Source organism: Balaenoptera borealis, assembly GCF_965194805.1.
Source record: "Balaenoptera borealis genome assembly, chromosome: 13".
Lineage (NCBI taxonomy): Eukaryota > Metazoa > Chordata > Mammalia > Artiodactyla > Balaenopteridae > Balaenoptera > Balaenoptera borealis.
In genome coordinates, this window is record NC_138870.1 from 65,020,843 (window position 1) to 65,045,750 (window position 24,908).

Genomic DNA, 24,908 nt, shown 5'->3' on the forward strand with positions numbered 1-24,908 from the left:
TATGCTTCCTTTTTGTCATATTCATTAGTTTGTTGTATTTCTTAGATTCCACATATAAGTGATATCATATAGTGTTTATCTTTTTCTATCTTATTTCACTTGCATAATACAGTAAAATTTTTCTTAGGAAATGGCTCTAGTTGACATTCAGTCATTTCCATCCCCAACACCAATGTTAATACCTTTTCTCCCAGGTCTTTGTTAAATCACGATGACACCTACTTGGCAAATAGGAGACACATTCCAATTTTTTTAATCTGTGCATAGCAGAACATACCATCAGAGTTCACCTTTTTAAAAAAATTATTTTGTACTACTTCTTTTTACAAGACATGTAGTTTTATTAGATAAAAAAGGGAAAAATAAATATAATAATGTTGGTACCTTCTCTCTCTCTGAAATTTTTTAAGCTGTATTTTTTTAGTTCTTTTAAGAATTATTTTCCAGTTTTATTGAGAAATAATTGACATGCATTCCTGTATAAGTTTAAGGCAGACAGCATGATGGTTTGATCTACATATATTGTGAAATGATTACCACAATAGGTTCAGCTAACATTTATCTTCTTACATAGATATAATAAAAGGAAAAGCAAGAAAAAAAGAAAAAAGAAAATAATTTTTCTCCTTGTGATAAGAACTCTCAGATTAACTCTCTTAACTTTGCTATATATCATACACCAGCTGTAGTCATCATGCTGTATATTGCATCCCTTGTGCTTATTTATCTTATAATTAAAAAAAAATCTCTCTCGAGAGGTGCTAAAATTTAGTTTTGGAATCATAAAAGGTATCATCAACTTTCATCTTCCTGTAAAGATAGAAGGGTTCTCAGGAGCAGGGTAAACTATCTTTGATTCACAGAGTATTACCTTCCTCAGAAGAGTAACAACTTTGTGTTTGGAGAATAGAAGATGAAAAGCTGCCCAACACCCTGGGGAGGGAAAGTAAAGTGGTCTCTGGTTGGGTGACATTGAACCAATCCAGACCCCAGAATGTTGGCAGCTAAGACCTAGGAATGTTGGGAGATCAAGAGAGAGGTGCTCTTGCCCTTGTTTAGCACTGAGGAAGTGGGTTCCTGCTCCCTTGCGGAATGACAGTGGCTTGAGCTTGGATCTAGATTATCAAGTCATTATTTCAGTGGTGGATTGGCACCAACTCTGGAATTTTGTAGAACCCAGCTTCAATAGGGCCAACCACATCATAAAAAGCAATGTACAAGACTCCAGTGTTCTTCCTGGTTGAATGTGCAAGTTGGGCTGTGTGAACATCGGAGGTTTTGGTTGATGAAAGGAGGGTTCTAAAGAAGAAGTTACATGACTGCCTACTAATAAAGAAATTAGGGGCTCAAGATATTACTTGGAGAAGTGAAAGAGATTTCACTGTATTCACATTCTGAGATTTTAGGGCATTTTATACCAGTTTCTTGTGCAGTCACACTATAATTTATATGATAACACAGGTTTGTTTAGGATAGTCTTAGTTTATACCTGTTGTCCTGGTGTGGTTTTAAAGAATTTTCTCTTTTCACCCTCAAAGGTATTCTAGTTTGAAAGATATATTGTTAACCTCTCTATAAACCCCCAATTCTGGGGCTTGGGGTTGAGGAGGGCCTTTTACTTTCCATAAGGAATCTAGATCTTGGGACTTTGGTCCTCAGACAAAAATCCTGCATATTTTGAATCTACTTGCCCAACAAGAATCTACCTGATCAAAAATATCTATTTGACCAACAAGAATCTACTTAAACAAAATGGGCTGCCTCACATGCCCATTTTTATGCAAAACAGAGGAGGACAGGTTTCCAGCTTCATCCACCATGCCCCTTCCTCCCCACCCCTCCCATGGGTGGGATACGCAAACTCTGCTCAGGTATTTTTATTCCACAAAAACAAGAAGTACAGGATAGTTCTCCAGTGAAAGGGCAGCCAGGCTAATTCATTCTTTTGAGGAACAGAATTTAGGGCCGCTACAAGACATAGCTCAATGAATCTCAGGCTCTGACCAATTGGATTCACTTCTCTCTCCTTTGGTGCATGTAAGAATGTTACCTTTAGCTCTTTTTCCTCATAGAAGAAGAGAACTCGCTCGGACAATCACCAAAATACATGGTGTGTCTTCTTAGGCTATGTTTTCCTAATTGATGTCCTTGTTCCGCTTATACCTGTGTTCTAATACTTTCTATACTTGACCACTGCAGACAGAAAAATGGATTCAGTTGAACTTTCGGGGCCCTTCACCTTCTGATTCTGCTTACGACTATAATCTTACCTATTTTGTTCTTTTAGATCAAGGACTACTTCCTCCATAACAGTCTCAAATTTATGGGCATATGATTGATTTTGAAAAGAAATGATATGAAAATAAAGATTGTGATTCATAGGTCTGGGTTGAGGCCTGAGACTGCATCTGTAACCAGCTTCCAGGTAATGCATTGGAAGCTGGTCCTTTGGATCACATTTTGAGTATCAAGGCTCTGTAAGGCCTTATTAAAAGTCACTAGCTCACTTTAACCCCATTTGCTCAGAACATTCAAATTAAGGGCTGGAAAATTATCTTTGGTTATTCTTAATGACAGATGACTCATTTGAAGTGTACATTCTCTTATATCACTAGTTAATTGCTTCATTCTCATAAACTGTAATCCCAGGTAGATAGAAAGCTTTTTTAGTAAAGGAATGATTCCCTACAACTTTTGTAATCTCTTGTAGTGGGGTTACTCTGTCTTACACATAGTAGGTCCACACTAAATTTGCTGATTGATTAATCATTCTTAAGAGATTTCTTCTTACCATTCTATTACATGAGAACTCATGAGATACATTTAAATTTACAGTTTGGCAAGAAGGAAATGTTTCAGGCAAAATTATACTGAAGTGAGGAAATCTGAGCAATCTGAATAAAATGCTGTATTTGAATTATTAAATTACAATGCTAAAGCAAGAAGTAAAGGTCTTTGCTATTTTAAAAATAATATAAATCTGAATTAGGCTTTATGAACCAGGTTAGGGAAAAATATGTATTATTGTATTATTGCTTTGATTACTATGCATGTGTTCTGGAAAACTCACAGTCACAAAATAACAGGTTATAATCCTGACAGTTACTTCCAAACTTATTCTTTTAAATTGATTTGTTGGATACAAATATTATCAACTTGTATGGGTAAAATACATCCTTGCAGAGAGTTCCTATTAAAATTTCGAAGGATTTCAAAAGTTAGGCGGTCTACAGAAATAACATGCTGTAAACTCTCTTCTTTTGAGAACTTTGAAACAGAGTTGGAAACCTCCCACAGACATCAGGATGTAACAGCCTGTAGAAAGGATGTTGAAAATTTTAGGAAAAAAAAGTAATAAAATGGTCATAAATACTGACTACAGATTTTGGATCTCAGTTTTCAAATGAATATATTGATTGAGTCATTTCTTAAAACTCTCAAAGGAAGTCAGATGCTTCTAAGTAAATTTTATGGATATATATGTTTCAAAATATGTGCTTTGCCAAGGGTTTGCACTTGCCTTCAATGGAACAAATCTATGTCTGCAATCACTTTAACTTTTCCTCGTGAAAATCTCATCACCTCTTAGAGATCTCAGAGTTCAGGAAATAAATTGGAAGGACCATATATTTTCTTATCATATATCCATCATTCTCTATGAGCTTTTTGTTCAATTTACTTCATTTTTACATTAAGGAGATAGTCTTTGGGCATGTGTTCTTATGACCAGCATTCAATTTATATTTCTCCATTCATACCCTATTTGGTAGCATTAGCAAGAAAGAAATCGTTCTTATCTAGATGTTTTTAAAGATATTAGTGCAATTTTTATGTAAAGGAAATTACTATTTATCTTCACCAGCACCGGCATCTGTCATTCTAACTGGATACTGTGTACAACTAAGGGTGGAAGACTAAATAAACTTTGATTCTCAGGTAGATTAATGATAACTGGTATTAACACAGAACAAACACAGTAGTTGACAGAAGTAATAAGTGTTGCCCTTTTAGGTAAGACTCCTGGTTAAGCTGGAAATAAAACTGGCTTCATAAGCGCTCATGACTTCAACAAGTTTATAAATTACCAGGAAAACCTCACTAGTCTGCAAAACATCAAGGAGACAGACATTAGCATTTCACATCTGCTCTCCTATGACAGCTATTATAGGAGGTGAGATACAACTCCACATTACATATCATGTGATTCAGGGCCTATCCATCTTTTCAGGATCTCGGATTGCAGACTGTGACTTGAATCAAGTGTTTACACAGAAGAGTTATATAGTGAGTAAAATGTTGGGGGTTTCAGAATGAAGTATCTCGGTTTGTTATAAACAGGGTTGGTGTTCTTATCAAGCTAAATAAGACATTCCTTTTAAGAAGCAGAAGATGTTTGACAATTTTGTTTGAGAATTTTTGAGAGTAGGAAATCAAATTAAAGCCAATGTGTGCATGCATACTCTCTCTCATACACATGCTTTTGATACTATATGAGTGTCAATATGGAAACATTTAAATAGTAGATATTAATGAAACATAAATCAGAAATATGCTAGCTCATTTTCATCAAACATGTAGACTGAACCCTCACATATATGTATTAGGAACTCTGAAAGTTTCCCATGCAATAAATCAGATTTACAGTGTAGGTTCAAATACACTTCTATCTATCTATCTATCTCTTATGTCTATATCTTTATATATTACATAAAATGTAATGTGTAGCTTGAGTATTTTGGAATTGCATGAAGTGATAAGTAGCTTTGGATTACATGAAGTTATGGAAGAAAAGCTGTCTTCATGCTATTTTTAAATAGTTATTTTGCCTGAGGGCTATATCTGCTATTCGTGTATTATCCACATTATTTGTAATAAGTTAACTTTTCTATGTTTGAATTCCCAACAGCTGTGGTTAGGGGGGCATTCTGTGAGTGGAATATGCAAATCAATAAGCTGGTTTATACTGGTGTTTTAGTTCCTAAAGGCATCTTGCTAAAAACATTAGAAGAAACCAATAACCCATTAATGGATGCTAATGAAATTCCTCCCCAAACTGGCCCTCGCCAATCCCTTGGTAGGAGAAAAAGGTATACTCCTATCACAGTGCTTGATGGAATAAACATGAGTAAACTTCCACTAATACCTACCCGCCCTCAGTTATTACCAGAGTTCAGGACTATTCCCTCGCTCTCCTGTTCCACATAACTTCTAGTTTAGGCTTTGGAACTTTGAATGCATGGAAGTAAACAGGATTCCCTTTAGGGGAGACAAATTTTACAAAGATCTGTAGATTTGAGGAACAGAACTTTTTCCTATTTCTGAACTTTTCACATATTCAATTTAGACTCTCTACAGGGCTGAATAACCAAGAGGTGATCCTAGCTTTCTATTTATCATTTATGTTTTGCTTATTGAGTGTTCCGTGGGAGTGTTGTTTTGTATTCACTGATAAGGACAATCGCATGTATAATTCTTCTCCTTATATATTGTGCTATTCAAATAGAAATTCCCTTACCTGATTCTTTATTTCTGAAAGAAAAGGAGAACATTCTCTTGATGTTTCTACCTAGCAAGCACATCTTGAATTTTGATTTGTGCTGTCAGTGTGTGGCAAGAAGTGATTAACTTTTCCTAACTTTATCTTTTCTCTATATCCTCCCACATGTGGATTAAATCACTCTCTGTTCCATTTTATTTTCATGCTAGCTAATTCTTCCATTTTTGCTTATTTTCCCCCAAAGATATGAAACCTATGCAGGTCAGGGTTGACCAAATACTGGAAATCAAAATCTTTTTCTCTCCCCATCACTTAGAAAATCAGGATTGTTCTAACAGAAACTGGGCATTTGCCTTGCAGAAATTGAATACACCTGGCTTGTTTTGATTCCATTTTTGTCAGTTATTTGTGGGAATTTGTGTCTGCTGGGGAATTCTAATTCATAAAGCTTAAGGTAGGTGCTGACTTTCTCTTATTTCATGATCTGGGTGTGACTCAGGGTTTGAGATTGCTTGTTGCAGGAATTTTTAGAGGAAACCTTAGTGTGGGTCAGTGGCATCAGCTCAATGAAGATTTAGCATAAGGAAGGACATGGATTAAAAATTCATGAAAACAACTGGTAAAGATGATTTAATGATAGAAAAATATATGAATAATTTGGATATACCATGGTTTCAAGGATTATGTGCACTCTAGATTGTCGAGAGGTTTATAATTCTACTCTCATAGTTTGTAATACAGAAAAGTATAACTGTGCTGCTCCTGGTGTTCTACTGAGTACCTCTGAGAAGCTCATACAACTGCTTGTAGCTCTTAAACCTGAACTTATAGAAGGTTCTCGGGGCTACTGCTCTCCAGACCAAGGGTAAGTGTTGTCATGAGACCTCTGGGAGAGAGAGAAAACGTGATTCTGAGCGCTGATGAGCAGGGAAATGCAGGCCTCACAGCTGGCCAGTCTTGCTGATTGTCTTCTAGGTAACCAAGGCTATAAACAAGGGGGAGCAGGAATGGCCTGGAAATCAATTTGCAGAATATTCAAAAGGTCACCATGGTACAGAGTAGTGTGCTGATTACTTGGAAGAAACGATGTGCTAAAACATGTTCGCCACATCTCTAATGACAGTAATTGTCATACCAGAGGGGAACACGTTGCCAATCTCCTGTTAACGGTGTTTACAACAGACTAGAAATCTCTTTTCAGGACCCTCATTTTAAACTCTTTTTTGTGTTGTTCCTTTGAGTAACTAACTTTGCAGAACTTTTACTAATCTCTTCTTTTTTAATTAAATCTTTTATTTTGGAAAACTGTAAAATCTGCAGAGAAGTTATAAGTCTATTACAATTCATTTAGATTCACCTACATACACCTTTCATTAACATTTGTCACATTTGCATTCTCTTTCTCCATATATGAAACATATTCTTAAAACATTTTTTTATAGTAGTTGATTTACAATATCATGTTAGTTTCAGCACAGTGATTCAGTTATATATATATATATACACACACACACACACACACACACATATATATATATATATATATATATATATATACATACATACACACACACATATATATATATTCCTTTTCAGATTCTTTTCCCTTATAGGCTATTACAAAATCTTGAGTACAGTTCCCTGTGCTATACAGTAGCTTCTTGCTGGTTATCTATTTTATATATAGTAGTGTATATATGTTAATCCCAAACTCCTAAATTATCATATTCTTATTCTTATATAAGAATAAGAAACACATTCTTATTCTTTTTTGTTGTTGTTGTTAAATTTATTTATTCATTTATTTATTTTTGGCTGTGTTGGGTCTTTGTTGCTGCATGTGGACTTTCTCTAGTTGCGGCGAGTGGGGGCTCCTCTTTGTTGCGGTGTGCCCGCTTCTCATTGCAGTGGCTTCTCTTGTTGCGGAGCATGGGCCCTAGGCACGCGGGCTTCAGTAGTTGTGGCACACAGGCTCAGTAGTTGTGGCTCGCCGGCTGTACAGCGCAGGCTCAGTAGTTGTGGTGCACGCGCTTAATTGCTCCACAGCATATGGGATCTTCCAGGACCAGGGCTCGAACCAGCGTCCCCTGCATTGGAAGGTGGATTCTTAACCACTGCACCACCAGGGAAGTCCCCACATCTTATTCTTATATAAGCATTTATTATTATTATTTTTGTAGCTGTTTCGGTGTAAGTTCAGCTGAAATCTCCTAAGAACAGGGATATTCTCTTATGTAACCTCACTGCTACTTTCTGATTTGAAAATTTAGCTTTTTATTATTTTTTTCCAAAGAAATCACCTCCATACTGAAACAACCCCAGCTGTCTCTCTGTAACTGACACTCTCCAAATGAAGGCCTTCTTGCCACTCACAATTCCCTTCCCAATTATTCTTACATTCCCTTTCTTTTCGTCATCTTTATCTACTTTTTGTTCCCTTTACATTTTCCCCCTCCCAATTGATATTTTTAAAGGCCACTTACTGCTTTTCTCTGTTCACTTAAGCAACTTAATTACATTTCTTGGAGCTGCATTGCTTATTTAAGGGTATATAAAAAATCTGGGTGACATTTTGCTGTAGGGCAGTGACTCTTATTGCCTCCAGCCTTGGTAGAGGGAGACTTCATTCAAACTTTAAGACCTTTGGAGAGTAAGTAGTTCAGTGGCTGATGTAGTAAATAACATTGTGGCCATTTGAAAAGGCACAGGCAAACACAGGCTGGTAGATCACTCTTAGAAAGCTTTTTCTCTTGTCAGCAACTCAGCACCTGATGTTTTGGCTGGCAACTCGGAGCTCTTTTAGGATCTTCTCCCTGGAGCTCTCATCTGTTAAAGCAGAGAAATGCCATTGATCCTAAAGTAGTATCAGAAAGAAAATGCAGTTTAGCAGTCTATTTCAGAATTTTTTTTTTAATTAATTTATTTATTTTTGGCTGTGTTGGGTCCTCGTTTCTGTGCGAGGGCTTTCTATAGTTGGGGCAAGCGGAGGCCATTCTTCATCGCGGTGCGCGGGCCTCTCACTATCGCGGCTTCTCTTGTTTCGGAGCACAGGCTCTAGACACGCAGGCTCAGTAGCTGTGGCTCACGGGCCCAGTTGCTCCGTGGCATGTGGGATCTTCCCAGACCAGGGCTCGAACCCGCGTCCACTGCATCGGCAGGCAGACTCTCAACCACTGCGCCACCAGGGAAGCCCTATTTCAGAATTTTTCAAAAGCAATTGCCAAGTAGAGGTAGGGTCTCTTACCATTTAAAAAAAAAAAAAAAAGCTTATCCCCAAAAGATCCTCCCTCAAGGATCCAGGTTAGTAGCCTGAAATCAATTCAAGCAGCTAAAAGGATGAAAGGAGATTTCATGGTCTGGGGTGTCTTCTTTTGAGTGCTCTGGTTGGGGGTTTTCTTTGGCTGCCTGACTAGAGGCAAAGATTAGTGACACAGTGCTTGCTTTCAGTCATCTGCACTTCTGTGCTTTTCCCTGGAAAGAAGCTCAGGCTGTGGGAACCAGGGGTTCTTTTAACGTCTGTGGGTTAGGATGGACAGAGTTTATATAGCTACATTTACAGCAAGGCACTAAGAACGGTTTTTGCTATTTGAGAATGAACAGGTTTTTCCTTCTCCTTAAAGCAATTACAGGAAGAAGAGTAGCCTCTTTGGGAAGGCAAATTGGCTCATTTGTGTAGCCAGAGAGGGCAACATTTTCATCAGCAGCTTTCTTATGCCCTGGATCTGATGCTTTGGTTTGAGGGGAGAGGGATTATCTTTTTTTTTTTTTTTTTTCTTTTTTTCCCCTGGGGTTTTTCTGCAGTCTAGTATAGTAAAGGAACTTTTTATAATCACATCCATAACTATGGTGCCCATAGCTTTTAGGGCTGAATGCAAAAGGTTTTTCTGACCTGGTAAGTCAAAGTAGGTAAAATATATATATATATTACACAATCCTGTACTTTTTTACTTAGGGAATAAGGTACAAGACTTTTCTTTTAATAAGCTCGATGGAGCCACAACACATTGGTTTTATTTTGGGATAGGTTCCTTTTGAAAACAAATTTCAAGATTGTTAATACTTAATTATTACAGGGCCTGGCACATAATAGGACAGTGGTTCTCAAACTGTGGTCCCTGATCCTGCAGCATCACTGTGACCTGGAAACTTGTTAGAACCACCGTGGTAGGGATTCAGTAGATGTTTGCTGAAGATAATGCTGAGTTCTTAATTCCAAAGGAGAATGATGCCATTAATACCATGTTGTAAGGCAGTGGTTCCCAAACTTAAGGCATATCAGAATAATCAGGAGGACTTGTGGAAATACAGAGTTTTGGACCCCACCACGAGCATTTCTGATTCACTAGATCTGGGATGGGAAAGAAAGTCTGTATTTCTTTTTTTTTTTTTATAAATTTATTTTATTTTATTTATTTATTTTTGGCTGCTTTGAGTCTTCATTGCTGCGAGCGGGTTTTCTCTAGTTTCAGGGAGCAGGGGCTACTCTTTGTTGTGGTGCACGGGCTTCTCATTGCGGTGGCTTCTCTTGCTGTGGAGCACGGGCTCTAGGCGTGTGGGCTTCAGTAGTTGTGGCACACGGGCTCAGTAGTTGTGGCTCGCAGGCTCTAGAGCACAGACTCAGTAGTTGTGGCACACGGGCTTAGTTGCTCCGCGGCCTGTGGGATCTTCCCGGACCAGGGCTCGAACCCACGTCCCCTGCGTTGGCAGGCGGATTCTTAACCACTGGGCCACCAGGGAAGCCCGAGAGTCTGTATTTCTAACAAGTTCCCAGGTGATGCTCATGGCACTGTCCTGAGGACCCTGCTCTGAGAACTATTGGTCTAAGACCATAATTCTCAAACCTGGCTCAACATTAGAATCTCCTGGGGTTGCTTTTAGGTGTAGAAAGCACTAGGCCCCACCTAAACCAAATCAGAATCTCTATAGGTGGGCCTGGGCATGGTAGCCTTTAACATTTCCCAGGTGATTCTAAGGAAGAGCCGGGTTTGAATTCCACTGCAGATCATCTCAGAAGAAGTGGTTCTCAATCCTGCTTGTCCATCAGAATGACCTGGCAGGCTTTAAAAACCCTGATGCCTGGATGCCAATCCTAGAGGTTCTGACACAATTGCTTTGAGGTGCAACCTGGGCGTTCCGGTATTTGAATGCTCCCCCAAGTGTTTCTACTGTGCAGCTAAAGAAAGAACCACTGCCCTAAAGATACCTTCTGGCTGTAAGAATGTCATGATGTTAGCACAATCCTATGTAAAAGACACACATTCAAGGAAAATGAACATTCCTATAGAGAAATATTTGATACTAATTTATTTTATGTCTTTGTATGGTTGCCAAGTTTATACTGAACTGATTTTATGAGCTATGAGAGTTGGTTTATTTATAACAAATTAGCTGAATTTTTGATTGAAGCCTTATCCCTAATGTCTGTAAAATCTACTTTCATACAAACTCACTTCCGTTCTATGTGTGTATGTGTGTGTGTGTGTGTGTATGTATGTACATATGTATATGTTTGACAAATGTCCAAAAGGGAGCACAAATAATTTTATCTACCATACTTTTAATTTATTCACATATTTTCTTGCCAGTTAATGTTTACCTCCATTGTAGTAAAATGTAGTATAGTGGAAAGACAGACAAGTTAAGAACTCTGGCCCTGTCACTGTAATGGATGTTTACGTGTCTGGTTTAGTCGGTCGGTTACAAATTTATATAGCATTAAGGGTACCATATGTAGGTTGAGCAAGACCACACAGAAACGACATTCAGCAGCCAGAGAAGTCCTCACTGGACTGTTGAGGCAGGGAAGCATCAATAAAGCCTTCGAGGTCCCTGCCCTAGCCTGTGAGGCAGGGAGGGAAGTGAGAGGTCAAGTGATATTCATCAAAGTAACAAAAACTCATGAACATTAACAAGATGTACATTAAACACATTTATACCTGTGGAAACCTGTCTCTGTGGCACTTGCAGTAAAGCATAACCTTCCTCACTTCACTCACAACAGCTACCAAACAGCTGTGTGATATTGAGCAAGCTACTTAACTTTTCCTCGCCTTAGATTTCAGGTAATACTGATCTTGCAGGGTTGCTTTGAGGAAGAGATGAGGTAACATTGTCTTAAACTTTTCGGCTGCTCTAACAAGAATACCCAAGACTAGGTGGCTTAAATGACAAACTGTTTATTTCTCACAGTTCTGGAGGCTGGCAAGTTCAAGATCAAGAAGCCAGCAGATTCGGTGTCTGGCAAGGACAAGCTTCCTAGTAGATGACCATCTTCTCACTGTGTCTTCATGTGGAAGAAGGAGTGAGGGAACTCTCTGGAATCTCTTTTACAAGGGCACTAAATTCCACTTAAGAGGGCTCTACCCTCATGTCCTAATCCCCTCCCCAAAGGTCCCACCTTCACATACCATCACACTGGGGATTAGGTTTCAACATATGAATTTAGGGGAGACACAAACACTGTTTATAGCAGACATGCAAAGCATTTAACCCAGTATCTGATACATGCTAGAAGTTCATAAATATTAATTCCTTGTTTTCCCTCTGTCCTTTCTAATATTATTACACCTTCCCTTATGTCACTCTGTCCTTTGTCTTTGATCATCATCACAATCATCGGCAACCAGAAATGTCCCTCTTCTTCTCCCTGTCTCTCCTCACCCTCCTCCACATTTATTGAGCTGCAATATCTCGGCCAAGGTGCTAGGCACTGGGGGATGCGTGGATAAATAAGCTACAGCCCCTGCCCCTAGCACACCCAGTCTAGCGAGGAAGCAGACAGGTAAACATACAATTATTATACCTTAGGTGTGAAAAGTGGGTACAGCGGCAGCACAAGGTGTGGTTCTAAACTCAGATGTGGGACCTGGGAGTGTCTGGGGAGGCCTCCTGAAGGAGTTTAGTTTTGGGGGTTGAGCAAAAGTGACCAGATGTGGTGGGGGAGGACATGGGAAGGGGGGGAGGGGATTACTGGCAGAGACCAGCATGTGCACAGGTGGGGGTGAGTGGGTGCTGTCTGAGAAAGCATGGCATCAGTAAGTTAACTGGCTTGGCAACTGTGGGGCAGGTGTGAAGGATGATGAAACAGGAGGAGTCGGCGGGGGGCTACCTCATCAAAGATGGTTCTCAAAGGGTGGGTCCCAGATCCACAACATCAGCATCAGCTGGGGTCTTGTTAGGACTACAGATTCTTCTGCCCCAGCCTAGACCCATTAAAGGGGAAAAGTTGAACAGGAACATGGGGCCTAGAAATCTTTAATAAGCTCTCCAGGTGACTCCGATGCATGATAAACCCTGTCCTATACCATGATAAGAAATTTGTCTGTTTTCCTGAAGGAAATGGGGGAACTATGGGAGGATTTAGGTAAGACTATTATTTTTTGAAGGCTTACCCGGAAAGAAGGGTAAAAGACGAGCAAGATGGATGCGTGGAACAGGAGGTAAGTCCGTAAGGAAAGACAGGGAAGAAATTTAAGACACTTGAGTTAGAATGTAGCATCCTTGCTTTGTGCTGGGCTCATAAAAATATAGAGAAATATACATGGTTCCTGCCCACAAGGTGTTGATAATCTAGACGTAGTAGATTCATTCCTTCTGAGAATACATTCTACCAACCCAATAGAGTGCCATCCCCATTTATGGAGCATTTGCTACTCTTTGGAAGAGTGCCTCTGTGGAGTCAGTTTGATTGATTTGGACAAGACCACAGGGAGAGTCTCCTTATTCTTTACTCCCTGGGGAAAATCTGGGCTGAACTGGTACCACGATGGCTGTTTAGTATATAATGCAGTGAAAGGTGATGGTTAGAATAGCAAAATAAATTGATTGGATAATTTCTCTGGTACTCTAAATACATCCGTGGTGGTATTAAACCATGTAAATTTATAAACACATTCTTTCTGGGCTCTATGTTGGGAACAGCACAAATCTGAGCCTTATTTGCAATAGCAGTGAGAGAACTGCCCACTGAAAAACTGGCTTTCCGCTAGGGATTGAAAAGGGCCAGCCAGACTAGATGCTTCTTTCTGCTAGATTCTTGCTTATTCTCGGCAACAGAAGCAGGCTTGCATTCAACGCTGTAGAGAAAAGGTGACGGCGGGAAGGTAATTTGTCGGATGATGCTGGACCAGAGGTTGGAGTCTACCTTCAAGCCTGTTCTCCAGGGCTGGGAGGGAAGGGAAAAGGAGGTGCTTCGCTGGCTGAGAGAGGAAGAGGAAATAAAAAAAGATTTTCCAAGATATTTGACAGCTGTATCTTCCCGCCACCACCTTCCCTCCAAACCCAGGCGTCTCTGCTTGGAGTCTGGCGTAAAACCAGGAGTGAACCCCCATTTGTCTCCCTGTGCTTTCAATGAAAAAAGTCGGTGCACAAGGACGGAAACGAGCGCGGCTGAAAATAGGTGCATGACTTGTTGAGCATACAAATCATTTCCCCCCTAGTCTCCAAGGGAGGGGAAAAAAAGAAAAATCCCTCGTACTCTCCTTGCAGCCTGTGTTCTGCATTCGGGAGAGGAGGCCGAGGCTGGTTTCAAGCGCTCCTCCCGCTATCCCCGTAGGAAACTTTTCTCGCAGGGCCGGCTCTGGCCACTCGCCGGGGCGGAGACGGTGGGCGTCCGACGTGCTCCTCTCGCGGGCCGAGGCCCTGACCCCGCGACGCGCCTGTCTCTTTAAATTCCAGCTGCGCTGCTGGGAAACAGCGCCGCCCGCCGCCCGCAGCCGAGGCTGGCAGGCGGCTGCGAGCTCGCTCGCGCTCTCGCTCCCGGCTGCGCGCCGCGGAGGGCTCGCTCGGCCCGCGGGCTGCTCGGCGGCGGCGGCGGCGGCGGCGCGGGGCGGGGAGGCGCGGCCCGGCCAAGGAGGGAAGAAAGAGCTAGCCGGGCCGGGAGAGGCGCCGCGCCCGGTCCCGCGCCCGCGTTCGGCGGCCCCGGCAGTTTCCTTCGGGGGTGACGAGGATGTGCCTGGCTGGTGGCTTTTTTTTTTTTTTTTTTTTCTTCTCCTTAAAACGATTTCCATAGTAACCTGATCAAGTGGCTCAATATCGCAAACCTGAGGATTTCCGCGGCCCGCCGGCTTGTCCTCAGTCAGGTAACGCTGGGATTTCGTTCTTTGCAAAGGCAAACCGCTGCGCTTCTTCCAAACTTCCTTTTGTGGAAAATCGCCCAGCCCAACGCAGCCCCGGGTATTTGCAACAGCGTGTTCCTTCCCAGGTGCCTGCCACGGGTCTCCTCCCCTGCTGTTCCCCCAGGACCCATGAACACATTATTTAAGAAAAAAATTATATATATATAATTTTTTCTTAAATTTTATTTATATATAATTCTTTTGGTTGCCCCCCTCCCCTCCTCTTTTTGATTTTCCCATCTCTGCGCTCTCGTCGGCTTTTTCCCTGAGACTAGTGATGGGGGCGCGGGGAGAAGTCGGGGCGGGGGTGGGTGGCGAGCGCGGTCCAGGGAGTGGCGGGCTCGGGTGGCTGGGCTCTGGTGGGCTACTTTGGGCATCTCGGCGCTGGGTGCGCCGGCCTGGGTCGCGGGGAGGGCTGTCAGCACCAGGGCGGCGGAAGCGGGGACCCCCACGTTTCCAGACGAGCGAGCGAGGGGCGCAGGCTTGGGGGTGATGGAGCGCTCGGCTGGGTGGCTGGCGAGCGTCCATACATCATAGCTTTTCTTCCTACTCCCCCGCCCCTCTCTGGGTTTCTCTCTTTCTCTTTCTCCTTTCTCTCTTCCTTTGCTCATGAGTGGCTCCATTCTGTTCCCTTCCTTGCCTCTTTTTTCCTCCCCTCGTTTCCTTTTCTCCTTTCCCTCTTAAAATAAAGGGGAATCGTTTGTAACCTTTGGTTCTGACAGCATGGGAAGAGCAGTGAAACCTGCAGCGTGGCCACCTCAACCTGGTCGTTTTCAGCCTCGTCCTCATCCATCAACATATTTGTTTCCTGAATCTATTGATCTCCCTTGATTCTGCAGAACTGCATTCTAAGCTGGGCGTCTATGTCAGTATCAGAGTTCTGCAGCTTGCTTCCGTGCTCCCAGTATGACATGTATTGTAAGGGCTGCATGTGTTTTAAATCCACGTAAGCCATGGGTATAAAGAAATCTATCTTTTTAAAAATCTTGTTTTAGTCTAGAGAAACTTCCCTTTTAAATTATTGATAAACTCTTTCCCCTCTTAGATATTTAATTTTAGGGGAATTGGGAGACAGGTGTGTGTGTTTTTTTTCTCCCAGTTGATGAGGAACATGCAACTTCTATTCCCTTAATTATCTCTTTAAACCTCACTCAGTTTTGCACTTCTTAGTCACTGGAATGAGTAGATAGATCATAATTAAGGTTCAGAGGCTTGCTTCCCAAAGTCGAGGCTGCCTAAAAGAACCAAGTGGGGGGCCAGGACAATTGAGACCTGCCAAAGAATAGAAAAGACATAGCAACTCTAGTGTAAAATACATAACTAGATTCAGACTTCAGTACTGAAGACATGAAAATACAATAAAATCAGACTTTTGCTTTTGGTTCTTAGCATGTGTATCAGCATACTAGGTAGGTATAAGTTAAAACTTATTTGGAAACAGAGCCCCTATAGTATAGAACCCATTCAGCCTTATTTATGTTGAGGTGCTTTTCACTATGGTTTTATTTTTCTTTGAAACTTAAGATGTCTGAATCATGTGAAAACAAAGGTGAAAAAGGGATGACTTCTATTTAACCAGAAACAGGATTTATACGGATTTCTTTTGTTTCTTAAAAGATCTAGTTCTTGTGCTCTCAAGTTTTCCTGAGGTCAGAGTAATTCATGGGTGAAAACAATACTAATCAATGATTTTCCTCTACTCTGTTTCAGTGGTGTTCATAGTTCATATAGAAAAAGGTCTCAGTTTTAGAGAGCTCCCATTGCCTCCTTTCCTTTGTCTGCACATTTGTTTTTAAATTCAACTTTTAATGTAGGATAAAGGATCTTGGAGCAGAGAATGGGTCAGGAAGAAGACAACCTACTGATATAATGGAACCTATACCCAAATCAAGAAAAGATAAATATTGCCATGTCACCCCACACTGTCTTTGTTTTTAGCCAATTAAGGAGCTGTAGGTTTTAAGTGTATTTTCCTCTTCTTAATTCTACACCTAATACTTTTTGGACCCGAGGTCATATTTATGCATTTCAAATGAATATTTATAAAAGACTTAAATCCCCTTGCCAGTGATATCCAAAAAGCATGTTTTTCCTACAACGTTTTCTTCTTCTAGTGAACGGTGATAGTAGTAATGGTCCCACATTATTGTTTGCACCTGACTTCTGATTTTTTGATGTTCCTTGGTTGGGTGGGTTGCTCCTGACACATTTACAAGATACTCCTGGCAGGCTGCATGGAGCTTGAATGTATAATTAATTGTAGATGCAATAAAATGTTCATTTTTTCTTGTTCTTGGTTTAAGAGAGGTCATTCCCTCCTGGACATTTAATGTTTTTGGTGTGAATGCTCCTTTTCATGTGTGTATGTGAAGGATTTAACATAAAGCCTGTTCTGATTAAGCCTTGTGTGATTTGAGGTTAAAAGGTATATTGGTGACAAGACACAAATTACTCTCTTATTTATAGTACATTGATCCTGAAACTGTTTTCTCCCCCTTGTGATTGCATCTATATATGGATCATTTAATGAAAGCTTATCATTCCCAACCTATCTGCTTTATAATAGGAAAAAAATCCCTCAAGTTTACTTACCTCAAGTCCCCATTTTCATGCAGAGGGATTAACAGCTGTTTTTGATCTGATATTTTAATAGACTGTATTGCTGAGCACTGCTAATTACCAAGAATATATTTTGTTAATTCTGACATTGGTATAAGATAAGACGTCTCGCAAGTTGTCTGGAGGGCTCCAAGTGACTCATCCTTGTAACCCATGGCAACAGGAAATGGTTGTCCTGGGTGCAAGCTGAAGTGTGGACCCAGATCCACACTTTGTGATCATTCAGGGATAACGATCCCTGATAGGAAAAGCGTGCTGCCTTCTTTGTATGGACTGGTGTTAACTTTTTGACTTTAGTCAGAACAATGATTCCCAGCTTTGCGATTCACCTTAGCTCCTCTTTCACTTGAATGTTATAAAATTTTCAGAAAACGCAGGTTACTTTTTTTAATTGAAAAGAATTTATAAAGAAGTGTGTATGTGCAACTGACTTTGTGTGTAGCTAGGATAATTAGGGTGAGAAAATCACCAAATCAAATATGAGAGGCTGTGTCAACTTTAAAATGTTGGCAGTCAGGGAGGTGTGTTTGGAAATAGGACTCAAGAGGTCAAGGTTATATTCTTCCTTCTGACTGCGTCACAGAGTGATTCTTGCGCTGGCCTCCTTGTTCACAGATGTCACTTGGCTTTGTTTTCTCCAGAAGAAAAATGGGCATAGTAATCTTTTTCCTGTCTTTGAATTCTCAAATATATGTGAATATGACATAATCATATATAAACAGGTGTACATGTGTAGCAATGGTGGATACTAAAACACACACACACACACTCAGAGGCAACAGACAAGACTTCCGAATAGAGAAAGGAAATATTTCCTTATACCATTGACGTACGGGTAATGATGCTGAATATTTCCTTCCATTCAGGAAAAGGCAAATATATTACTCTCTATTCTGTGGATATAGGTAGTCGATGCTTAATGACTAATCATGTAATGTAATATGCAGAACTGAATAACCCCAGCAGGGATCACCCTTTTACTGACATGAATGCAAGTGAGGAATAAATTTCCTTTTTTTTTTTTTTTAACCATTTAAGATCTCCTCTTCCCCCTCCCCCATTTTGTAACGAAAAGTAATTTTCTGTTAGGTTAAGTGGACCTCAGGATAGGAAAAATCCCCAGAGCTATCTTTCTGCTCAGACTTCATTTTTCCTCCCAAGTCTGACTGTCAACAGTAATACCTGTTATGAGCCTCTGGTGGTGACGTTTCCACAGGTCATCCTCCTCCTCTGTCCCAGATGAAGTCTCAGGACAAGCATTGCAGTAACACAGGTTTTGACTTCAATGCATCACTCAAGTTGGTTATGTAACTCAGTGGTCCCTTTTTTTTTTCCTAAAGCTCCAGGTCTTCAGAATTATCTGTTTACTATTATCTTATTTTCTTTAAACATTGTAAAGTTGGTTTTAGAATTAGTTTGGTCCCTGTAAGGATTTAGAAGCTGCTTGTTCATGTTACTAGATTCTACAGTGTTTGTACAATGCTCCTTTTTGTTAATCTATGCAGCATTTTCATACGAAACGTCGCGGTTGGGACGATTGCTGGTTGTGCTTGTTTGGGTAAGTACTTGAGATAATGGGGACCTAGACAGAGATTTAAAGGTCTGGAAACACTACCGGTGACATAGGGCCAACGTTTTCTAGCGAGCAGATTGGAAAGTCAGCATTTTTGACAAGAAGTGATCTAGAACAGTTCAGGTATAGTCAAGAAGATTTGAAAACTTTGTATTTCTTTCATCTTGTTTTGTAGATATTTATATGCAGTCCATTTATATATATAACTCGTATCGAGCTTTCAGTGTTTTCTACTGGGGAACATCATCTAAGTCTCCAGGCCTTACTTGGTGGCTTTTGGTAGGTTTGTAGGCATAGCATTGAGGAAGAAATTGTTCCTTTTACATGCTTATGTTGCAATTACAAATATGACCACAAAGTCATACCCTTAGGAGTTTTTTTCCATTCAAAAGAAACATTTATGTTATTGAACTCCATCTTATGCTACCTTATTAAGATGGTATCCGACACCATGGCTGCCTGATTGTATTGATCCATTTTTAGGCAGTATTGCACAACACTTGAAGATTTAGCTTCTAGAGTAGACTGCTTGAGTTTGAATCCCAGCTCTGGTAGTTACCATGTAGGTTATTTTTGGTAATTTTCTTGATCTGAGTCTTAGTTTCCTCATCCGTAAAAGTTGTTGAGAAGGACTTTTGTAAAGACTAAATGGAAGAGAATATTAATATTTAGAACTCCTCTTGACATGTAGAAAATATTCATTGCATATTCACTACTATTATTATTACTGTTCCATTTCAACAACAGAAGCAGTATCAGAAATCCAGTTATATTTCTGTTTAGATTTTTCCTTCTAAGTCTGAACATACATCATAATATTTGTCCACATAAGAGTTGTGCCCTCCCACCCTCCCACCTTAGCTTTTCCCTACGGTCTCGAGCTGAAAGTAATGACCAGATGCCTGGGAGACAAGAATACATTTATTTGGAGGGGATCCATTCTTCTTGTTTCCAGAAAAGCTTAGTCTATATGCAGTATCAACACTATCCATAGATTTTTTTTTTTAAGTTATACTTATTTTATTCCCAGTTTTGCTGACTTTTTTTTTTTTTAACATCGTTATTGGAGTATAATTGCTTTACAGTGGTGTGATAGTTTCTGCTTTATAACAAAGTGAATCAGTTATACATATACATATATCCCCATATCTCTTCCCTTTTGCATCTCCCTCCCTCCCACCCACCCTATCCCACCCCTCTAGGTGGTCACAAAGCACCGAGCTGATCTCCCTGTGCTATGCGGCTGCTTCCCACTAGCTATCTATTTCACGTTTGGTAGTGTATATATGTCCATGCCACTCTCTCACTTCGTCCCAGCTTACCCTTCCCCCTCCCCGTATCCTCAAGTCCATTCTCCAGTAGGTCTGCATCTTTATTCCTGTCTTGCCCCTAGGTTCTTCTGACCATTTTTTTTTCTTTTTTTTTAGATTCCATATATATGTGTTAGCATACGGTATTTGTTTTTCTCTTTCTGACTTCCTTCACTCTGTATGACAGTCTCTAGGTCCATCCACCTCACTACAAATAACTCAGTTTCGTTCCTTTTTATGGCTGAGTAATATTCCATTGTATATATGTGCCACATCTTCTTTATCCATTCATCTGTCGATGGACACTTAGGTTGCTTCCATGTCTTGGCTATTGTAAATAGTGCTGCAATGAACATTGTGGTACATGACTCTTTTTGAATTATGGTTCTCTCAGAGTATATGCCCAGTAGTGGGCTTGCTGGGTCATATGGCAGTTCTATTTTTAGTTTTTTAAGGAACCTCCATACTGTTCTCCATAGTGGCTGTATCAATTTACATTCCCACCAACAGTGCAAGAGTGTTCCCTTTTCTCCGCACCCTCTCCAGCATTTATTGTTTGTAGATTTTTTGATGATGGCCATTCTGACTGGGGTGAGGTGATACCTCACTTTAGTTTTGATTTGCATTTCTCTAATGATTAGTGATGTTGAGCATCCTTTCATGTGTTTGTTGGCGCTCTGTATATCTTCTTTGGAGAAATGTCTATTTAGGTCTTCTGCCGATTTTTGGATTGGGTTGTTTGTTTTTTTGATATTGAGCTGCATGAGCTGCTTGTAAATCTTGGAGATTAGTCCTTTGTCAGTTGCTTCGTTTGCAAGTATTTTCTCCCATTCTGAGGGTTGTCTTTTCATCTTGTTTATGGTTTCCTTTGCTGTGCAAAAGCTTTTAAGTTTCATTAGGTCCCACTTGTTTATTTGTGTTTTTATTTACATTTCTCTAGCAGGTGGGTCAAAAAGGATCTTGCTGTGATTTATGTCATAGAGTGTTCTGCCTATGTTTTCCTCTAAGAGTTTGATGGTGTCTGGCCTTACGTTTAGGTCTTTAATCCATTTTGAGTTTATTTTTGTGTATGGTGTTAGGGAGTGTTCTAATTTCATTCTTTTACAAGTAGCTGTCCAGTTTTCCCAGCACCACTTATTGAAGAGGCTGTCTTTTCTCCACTGTATATTCTTGCCTCCTTTATCAAAGATAAGGTGACCATATGTGCGTGGGTTTATCTCTGGGCTTTCTATCCTGTTCCATTGATCTATATTTCTGTTTTTGTGCCAGTACCATACTGTCTTGATTACTGTAGCTTTGTAGTGTAGTCTGAAGTCAGGGAGCCTGATTCTTCCAGCTTCGTTTTTCTTTCTCAAGATTGCTTTGGCTATTTGGGGACTTTTGTGTTTCCATACAAATTGTGAAATTTTTTGTTCTAGTTCTGTGAAAAATGCCATTGGTAGTTTGATAGGGATTGCATTGAATCTGTAGATTGCTTTGGGTAGTAGAGTCATTTTCACAATGTTGATTCTTCCAATCCAAGAACATGGTATATCTCTCCATCTGTTTGTATCATCTTTAATTTCTTTCATCAGTGTCTTATAGTTTATAAACAGGTCTTTTGTCTCCTTAGGTAGGTTTATTCCTAGGTATTTTATTCTTTTTGTTGCTATGGTAAATGGGAGTGTTTCCTTAATTTCTCTTTCAGAGTTTTCATCATTAGTGTATAGGAATGCAAGAGATCTGTGTATTAATTTTGTATCCTGCTACTTTACCAAATTCATTGATTAGCTCTACTAGTTGTCTGGTGGCATCTTTAGGATTCTCTATGTATAGTATCACGTCATCTGCAAACAATGACAGCTTTACTTCTTCTTTTCCAATTTGGATTCCTTTTATTTCTTCTCTGATTGCTGTGGCTGAAACTTCCAAAACTATGTTGAATAATAGTGGTGAGAGTGGGCAACCTTGTCTTGTTCCTGATCTTAGTGGAAATGGTTTCAGTTTTTCACCATTGAGTATGATGTTGGCTGTGGGTTTGTCATATATGGCCTTTATTATGTTGAGGAAAGTTCCCTCTATGCCTACTATCTGGAGGGTTTTTCTCATAAATCGGTGTTGAATTTTGTCGAAAGCTTTCTCTGCATCTATTGAGATGATCATATGGTTTTTCCCCTTCAATTTGTTAATATGGTGTATCACGTTGATTGATTTGCGTATATTGAAGAATCCTTGCATTACTGAGATAAACCCCACTTGATCATAGTGTATGATCCTTTTAATGTGCTGTTGGATTCTGTTTGCTAGTATTTTGTTGAGGATTTTTGCATGTATGTTCATCAGTGATATTGGCCTGTAGTTTTCTTTCTTTGTGACATCTTTGTCTGGTTTTGGTATCAGAGTGATGGTGGCCTCGTAGAATGAGTTTGGGAGTGTTTCTCCCTCTGCTGTATTTTGTAAGAGTTTGAGAAGGATAGGTGTTAGCTCTTCTCTAAATGTTTGATAGAATTCGCCTGTGAAACCACCTGGTCCTGGGCTTTTGTTTGTTGGAAGATTTTTAATCACCCTTTCAATTTCAGTGCTTGTGATTGGTCTGTTCATATTTTCTATTTCTTCCTGGTTCAGTCTTGGAAGGTTGTGTATCTTTAAGAATTTGTCCATTTCTTCCAGGTTGTCCATTTTATTGGCATAGAGTTGCTTGTAGTAATCTCTCATGATCCTCTGTATTTCTGCAGTGTCAGTAGTTACTTCTCCTTTTTCATTTCTAATGCTATTGATTTGAGTCTTCTCCCTTTTTTTCTTGATAAGTCTGGCTAATGGTTTATCAATTTTGTTTATCTTTCACAGAACCAGCTTTTAGTTTTATTGATCTTTGCTATCGTTTCCTTCATTTCGTTTTCATTTCTGATCTGATCTTTATGATTTCTTTCCTTCTGCTAACTTTGGGGTTTTTTTGTTCTTCTTTCTCTAATTGCTTGAGGTGTAAGGTTAGGTTGTTTGTTTGAGATGTTTCTTGTTTCTTAGGGTAGGATTGTATTACTATAAACTTCCCTTTTAGAACTGCTTTTTCTGCATCCCATAGGTTTTGGGTCGTCGTGTTTTCATTGTCATTTGTTTCTAGATATTTTTTGATTTCCTCTTTGATTTCTTCAGTGATCTCCTGGTTATTAAGTAGTGTGTTGTTTAGCCTCCATGTGTTTGTATTTCTTACATATTTTTCCCTGTAATTGATACCTAGTCTCATAGCGTTGTGGTCAGAAAAGATACTTGATATGATTTCAATTTTCTTAAATTAACCAAGGCTTGATTTGTGACCCAAGATATGATCTATCCTGGAGAATGTTCCATGAGCACTTGAGAAGAACGTAGTCTGTTGTTTTTGGATGGAATGTCCTATAAATATCAATTAAGTCCATCTTGTATAATGTATCATTTAAAGCTTGTGTCTCCTTATTTATTTTCATTTTGGATGATCTGTCCATTGGTGAAAGTGGGGTGTTAAAGTCCACTACTATGATTGTGTTACTGTCAATTTCCCCTTTTATGGCTGTAAGTATTTGCCTTATGTATTGAGGTGCTCCTATTTTCGGTGCATATACATTTTCAATTGTTATATCTTCTTCTTGGATTGATCCCTTGATCGTTATGTAGTGTCCTTCTTTGTCTCTTGTAATAGTCTTTGTTTTAAAGTCTATTTTGTTTGATATAAGTATTGCTACTCCAGCTTTCTTTTGATTTCCATTTGCATGGAATATCTTTTTCCATCCCCGCACTGTTGGTCTGTATGTGTGCCTAGGTCTGAAGTGGGTCTCTTGTAGACAGCATACATATGGGTCTTATTTTTGTATCCATTCAGTCAGTCTGTGTCTTTTGGTTGGAGCATTTAATCCATTTACATTTAAGGTAATTATTGATATGTATGTTCCTATTATCATTTTCTTAATTGTTTGGGGTTTATTATTGTAGGTCTTTTCCTTCTCTTGTGTTTCCTGCCTAGAGAACTTCCTAGAGAAGTTCCTTTAGCATTTGTTGTAAAGCTGGTTTGGTGGTGCTGAATACTCTTAGCTTTTGCTTGTCTCTAAAGGTTTTAATTTTTCCATCAAATCTGAATGAGATCCTTGCTGGGTAGAGTAATCTTGGTTGTAGGTTTTTCTCCTTCATCACTTTAAATATGTCCTGGCACTCCCTTCTGGCTTGAAGAGTTTCTGCTGAAAGATCAGCTGTTGATCAGCTGTTAATCTTATGGGGATTCCCTTATGTGTTATTTATTGTTTTTCCCTTGCTGCTTTTAATATTTGTTCTTTGTATTTAATTTTTGATAGTTTGATTAATATGTGGCTTGGCATGTTTCTCCTTGGATTTATCCTGTGTGGGACTCTCTGTGCTTCCTGGACTTGATTAACTATTTCCTTTCTCATATTACAGAAGTTTTCAACTATAATCTCTTCAAATATTTTCTCAGTCCCTTTCTTTTTCTCTTCTTGTTCTGGGACCCCTATAATTCTAATGTTGGTGCATTTAATGTTGTCCCACAGGTCTCTGAGACTGTCCTCAATTCTTTTCATTCTTTTTTCTTTATTCTGCTCTGCAGTAATTATTTCTGCTATTTTATCTTCCAGGTCACTTATCCGTTCTTCTGACTTAGTTATTCTGCTATTGATTCCCTCTAGAGAATTTTTAATTTCATTTATTGTGTTGTTCATCACTGTTTGTTTGCTCTTTAGTTCTTCTAGGTCCTTGTTAAACATTTCTTGTATTTTCTCTATTCTATTTCCAAGAATTTGGATCATCTTTACTATCATTATTCTGAATTC

General features: G+C 39.6%; 1 protein-coding gene across 8 annotated transcripts in view; it reads left to right on the forward strand.

Moving 5' to 3' along the window:
- Positions 1 to 24,908, forward strand: part of NAV3 (neuron navigator 3) — a 1,129,181-nt gene that overhangs the window by 269,235 nt on the left and 835,038 nt on the right. Inside the window, exon 1 of one of the 8 annotated variants that reach the window (XM_082351534.1) lies at positions 14,432 to 14,577. The exons of the other annotated variants lie outside the window; for them this stretch is intronic. The gene's annotated coding sequence lies outside the window, so the exon portion shown is untranslated. Of the gene's footprint in view, positions 1 to 14,431; positions 14,578 to 24,908 lie in introns of those variants that run through there. 8 annotated transcript variants of the gene reach the window in all.